The 6,000-nt window shown below is 50.4% G+C and overlaps 1 protein-coding gene across 1 annotated transcript in view; it reads right to left on the bottom strand.

Annotated features, from left to right (window-relative positions):
* Nucleotides 1–5,515, bottom strand: part of LOC142295903 (uncharacterized) — a 39,463-nt gene extending 33,948 nt beyond the window's left edge. The window contains exon 1 of the mRNA XM_075339020.1: nt 5,443–5,515. The gene's annotated coding sequence lies outside the window, so the exon portion shown is untranslated. The remainder of the gene's footprint in view (nt 1–5,442) is intronic.
* Between the last annotated feature and the right edge of the window lie 485 nt (nt 5,516–6,000).

Consider the following 6,000-nt stretch of genomic DNA (forward strand, 5'->3'; position numbering starts at 1 on the left):
AGTCACTGCCGGTCGGTGACGTCACTCTATTACCGCTTGTGAGGCCCTGAAGTTCTCGTGAGCGGTAATGTGTTGACATCACTGACCGTGAGAAATGACCTGGAGTTACCCCTGTAGCTTCGTTCATGGAATAAGGCTGCATTGAGTTCTAGCTCTCAGACGCCGCTGGATAAGTATGCAAGTGTCGTGGGACCTGGTGTGGATTACGCTGGACCTGGAGGGGTATTTGGGGATTTTAATAAAGTGGTGAAAGAGGGTTTTTTTTGTGTTTTATTTCAAATAAAGGATTTTTCGGTGTTGTGTTTATTTACTGTCACTTACAGATTAGTGATTGCGTATCATAGACGCTGCCAATACTAATCTTGGACTTAGTGGCAGCTATGGGCTGCCATTAACTCCTTATTACCCCGATTGCCAAAGCACCAGGGCAATTCGGGATGAGCCGGATAGAGTCCCGGGACTGTCGCATCTAATGGATGCGGAAATTCCGGGCGGCTGCTGGCTGATATTTTTTGACTGAGGGGCTCCTCATAACGTGGGGCTCCCCATCCTGAGAACACCAGCCTTCAGCCGTGAAGCTTTATCTTGGCTGGTATCAAAATTGGGGGGGACTGCACGCTGTTTTTTTTTTTTTTTTAAATTATTTATTTATTTTACTGCACGATGTAGACTTGCCCACCGACGGCTATGATTGGTTGCAATGAGAAAGTTGTCACTCAGCGTGGGGGCGTGTCTGCTTGCAACCAATCACAGCCACCAGTGAGCAGGGAAGGCGTGAATGAATATGTCATGAGACTAATGAGCGGCGGCTTGGGAAGAGCTGCTGCGGTAGCAGTGTGACAGCCGCCCGGTGATCTGTAAATATGAAGCGCTTGCTCCTACCCCTTTGCACCCGCTTCTGGTCCCCACAGACTTTATATGAGGAGCAGTATGTGGCCAAATACCAGCCCTCCGAATGTATGTTGCTGATTTCTATGTGTCTGTGTGTGAGTGTGATCTGTGTGTGTTTACTCTCTGCTCTATGTCCTCTTCCTCTCCTAATGACATCACTTCCTTGCAAAACGCAGGGCAGTGATGAACATTATGTCCAGAAAAATGTAAAATACTGAGGGAATAATGCAAGAAAACGCAATGAACTGCACATAAATTACTACTCGCGTTATTCCCCGCGGTATTTCATGATTACATTACAGTCAATGGGGTAAAAAAACGCAGGTACAGGCGGAAAAGGAGTGACATACTCATTCTTTTGCTGCGGAAATTCCGCAGCAAAACCTGTTGGTGAAAAAAAACGCAGTGTGCGCACACCATTTTTTTTTTTACCATAGGTTTTGCTGGGGAAGTACTGCAGCAAGGTTATGAACATTTTCTGCAGCAAAACATGCAGCAAAACCACAGAAAAACTGCAGCGTGCGCACAGGGCCTAACTTCTATTTATGACACTTCTTACTCTGTAGCATTTTTTTCCACACCGGCCTAAAACTTTTGCACAGTATTGTGTATTTCACATCATAATGTAATGTAAGTATATATATATATATATATATATATATATATACACACTGTATATACACACACACTGTATATACACGCACACTGGAGATCAAAATTAGAGAACAACACACAATTTCCTAACTGTTGCAGTCGTTGTGTCGTCCTATGTGATTATCTCCTAACATGAGGAAACTCGCAGGATTTTCTGCTTATTTCATAAATTGAATTTATTGTAAAGCAAATAAAAAGACACAGATCACAATTAGATAAAACTGTCAGACACCTGCACGGTATTGGTGTTAATCTGCGCCTGGTGCTAATTTCCTTACTTATCTGACAAACCCTATGTAACTGGCAGCTGAACTTTCCAGTTTGCACTGACTGTGCCGTTCCAAAGTAACTGAAAGCCTCCGGCAGCAGGTTGTACAGATGAAGGAAAAAGGGTTGACCCTATGATCCATAGCAAGAGAAGTTGGTCGTTCCAAGACTGATTTCAAGAATATTGCATCTTTGCACCATCACAAACTATTTCAAGTTCCCTATAAAGGCTGGTCGCCCTCGCAAGACAAATGCAAGAGAGGACGTGATAATGCGGAGAATCTCCATGGGTAATCGTTTCCACACTGCAGCTGGAATTGCTCACCAGTTCAGCACTGAACAGGGTAAGGATCTGTCTCGTCATACAGTGTCACGACGTGTAAGAGCATTTGGACTGAAAGCCCACTCTGCAGTGACCAAACCGCTCATTAGCAGAAAGAATCACAAGGCTAGACTCCCCTTTGGTGAGGAGCATGACAGAGAAGTGTCCACAGTTCATTTTAGTGATGGAAGCAAGTTTAATTTATTTGGGTCTGATGGGAAACATTATGTTCATCGGCAAACTGGGGAAAGACTGAACCCAAAGTGTGTTAAGAAGTCCGTGAAAGGCGGTGGAGGAAGGGTCATGGTTTCGGGAATGTTTTCTGCAGCTGGAGTTGGACCTCTCATACAGCTACATGGCAGAGTGAATGAAAGTGTGGATCAGAACCTTCTATACAACATGCGGCTTCTTACTTATGTTTATCACTTAATCACATCAATTTTCATGTAGGACAATGCCCCCTGTCACACAGCAAAATGGGGAAAGCAGCTCCTGGAAACAATGAAATGGCCACAGCCCAGAGTCCTGATCTAAACCCAATAAAAAACCTCTGGAAAATCCTTGGTGACAAAGTTATGGCCAAGAAACCCACAACAGTCAATGAATTATGAAATAGACTGGAAGAAGAGTGGACCAAAATCCCCCCAGAGCAGTGTGAGAGACTAGTGATGTCCTGTGGCCGCAGATGTGCTGAAGTCATTCACAGCGACGGACGGTGCACGTCCTACTGATTGTGACTGTTGCCTGCAGAAAATTTACTGATCATCTCTCTACAGTCATTGCTGCTCTCTAATTATCAGCATCACATTCTGGGCAAAATAAAGGTTTTATGTTGATAAAGTTTGGATCTTTTGTAAAACACTGCTCTAGTGGCATGGTGCACCCTTACCCTGCTCTAGTGGCATGGTGCACCCCTTACCCTGTTCTAGTGGCATGGTGCACCCCTTACCCTGCTCTAGTGGCATAGTGTGCCCCTTATCCTGTTCTAGTGGCATGGTGCACCCCTTACCCTGCTCTAGTGGCATGGTGCACCCTTACCCTGCTCTAGTGGCATGGTGCACCCCTTACCCTGCTCTAGTGGCATGGTGCACCCCTTACCCTGCTCTAGTGGCATGGTGCCCCCTTACCCTGCTCTACTGGCATGGTGCACCCCTTACCCTGCTCTACTGGCATGGTGCACCTGTGTCGCCCTGGGCAAGCCAGGGGACACAGGTCACACACCACCACACCCTACATCCCAGGTAGGCACATCTAAGCTAACCAAAAATCCTTGTTGCCTTCCTCCAGAGGCTGATGATTCACACCAGGGGGTGGGCCAGGTGGTTGGCTCCGCCCACCGAGGAGTTCACAGTTCTGGAGGCGGGAAAAACCAGGCAGATAGCTCAGGGAGGAGCAGGAGTGAGGAGCTAAGTGGAGGAGTAAATAAGTAGTGAAAGTAGAAAAGTGGTAAAGGAGGAAAGCAAGTGAAGTGACAGTAAAGAAAGAAAGCCTGAAGAGTCCAGCTGTGTGTAGGACCAGGTCAGCAAGGTCAGCGACGGCGGTGACTGCCTGGAGGGGGACCGTTTGGAAGTTCCTGGAAGGACCCCATTGGCTGTGTGCCCGGTGGTCTGGAGCAGTGTTCCGAAGGACAGTCAGCACCAGGGCAGGGGCCTCTCGGACCCCGGCAAGGCTAGGAGTCGCCAAATTTGCCAAATCCGTCAGTGAAGGGGACGTAGATCCCCCAACAACCAAGTCCCGATTGAAGGCAACAGCCCAGCCAGTATAGAAGAGGCACCGCCACCGCCAAGGCACCAGTTTCTTAGGGCCAGCGCCTGCGGGCAAAGAGTAGAGCTCCCCCGGTCCAGCTTGAAGCCGGGGAGCAGGTTACCGGTGGGGACCCATCGCAACCATCAAGTACACCAAGGTGCAAGGAAGAGGGACATCACCGTCACCTACCGGGAGTGCAGGTGCAGCCGTCTGTGGGACCGTCTTACCAGCCGTTTGGTTTACCGTACAAACTGTGTCCACGTCTCAGGCTGAGTGAGTACCACAGTGCCGCAAGGCACAGCGCTGCCCGCGCGTCCCTGCGCCCACCAGGCCCTGCACCTCCCTCACCATCACCGGGCCCCGGGATCACCAACCCCTACCCACGGAGGGGCAACACAACACCTGGCTGCTCCGCATCACCATCCCCGGGAGCCCCGTATAGAGCAGCGGTGGTGAAATCACCACAACCGTGGGTGGCGTCACGGACAATAATCATCCCCACACCCAACAACCCCCCTTTCACTCACGGGCGAGGAGTGCCGCTCGAGAACCCCCGGGATCCGGCCCACCGCTCGAGCTACCACTGAGCAGCAGCCGCCGGACCCGAGCAGAAGGGGTGAGCGTAGAGTGCTGACACCCTCCTCCCCGCCCGCGACACACCCCTTACCCTGTTCTAGTGGCATGGTGCGCCCCTTACCCTGCTCTAGTGGCATGGTGCACCCCTTACCCTGCTCTGGTGGCTTGGTGCACCCCTTACCCTGCTCTAGTGGCACGGTGCACCCCTTACCCTGCTCTAGTGGAATGCTGCACTCCTTACCCTGCTCTAGTGGCATGGTGCACCCCTTACCCTGCTCTAGTGGAATGCTGCACTCCTTACCCTGCTCTAGTGGCATGGTGCACCCCTTACCCTGCTCTAGTGGCATGGTGCACCCCTTACCCTGTTCTAGTGGCATAGTGCACCCCTTACCCTGCTCTAGTGGCACGGTGCACCCCTTACCCTGCTTTAGTGGCACGGTGCACCCCTTACCCTGCTCTAGTGGCATGGTGCGCCCCTTACCCTGCTCTAGTGGCATGGTGCCCCCCTTACCCTGCTCTAGTGGCATGGTGCACCCCTTACCCTGCTCTAGTGGCATGGTGCGCCCCTTACCCTGCTCTAGTGGCATGGTGCACCCCTTACCCTGCTCTAGTGGCATGGTGCACCCCTTACCCTGCTCTAGTGGCATGGTGCGCCCCTTACCCTGCTCTAGTGGCATGGTGCCCCCCTTACCCTGCTCTAGTGGCATGGTGCACCCCTTACCCTGCTCTAGTGGCATGGTGCACCCATTACACAAAACCTTCACATTTTCATCAATGTAGATTACATTATTTCTGAAAAAAGCGATTGATCAGACATTGTTCTGTAATTTTCATCCCCAGTGCAGCTGTTATATGGGAGGTGCTGCCCTCTGCTGGCTGCAGCTGCTGTATATCATCTATAGAATGACTGCGCTATAAGAAACTGAGAGGAGAGAACGGCTTGAATTAAGAAGAAAGGAAACAAAGAGACAAAGCCGCGCACATACCGGCCGATCACTGCAGCTGTCACCGCCTGGTGGCTCCAGGACCTGTCGTGATGTCACCGTCATGTGATCAGTGACATCAGAGACAAGAGAACCTTGAAAGCGTTCACATGGTCACATGACAGGAAGTGACACTTCTCTATTTACATGACTGATCACATGACCATGACATCATCGCAGGTCCTGCAGAGTACAAAAAAGACAAGTCAGAGCCCCTTTAACCCTTCATTGCAGCAGCTTATTCGGGCCAGTTGGTCACAGAGACATTCTTTAAATCTGACCTGTGTCACTTCCCATAGCCATAACTTTGGAATGTCTTTACATGTCTCACTGGTTCTGAATATGTTTGATTTTTATGCAACACATTACATTCCTCCCAACCGTCCCGGATTCTGCGGGACTGGCACGATTTTAGAGGTGTGTCCCGCAGCCCTGCGGCTCACAGCTGATGTCCCGGCTCCTCCCCTCAGTGCAGTGAATAAATTAAATTAAATTATCATCGGCTCTGGATTTCGGGGCGGCCGGGACTCGAACCCGTGAGAGCTCATTGTTTCAAAGGCA

This window comes from Anomaloglossus baeobatrachus, chromosome 3 (assembly GCF_048569485.1).
Source record: "Anomaloglossus baeobatrachus isolate aAnoBae1 chromosome 3, aAnoBae1.hap1, whole genome shotgun sequence".
Taxonomy (NCBI): Eukaryota; Metazoa; Chordata; class Amphibia; order Anura; family Aromobatidae; genus Anomaloglossus; species Anomaloglossus baeobatrachus.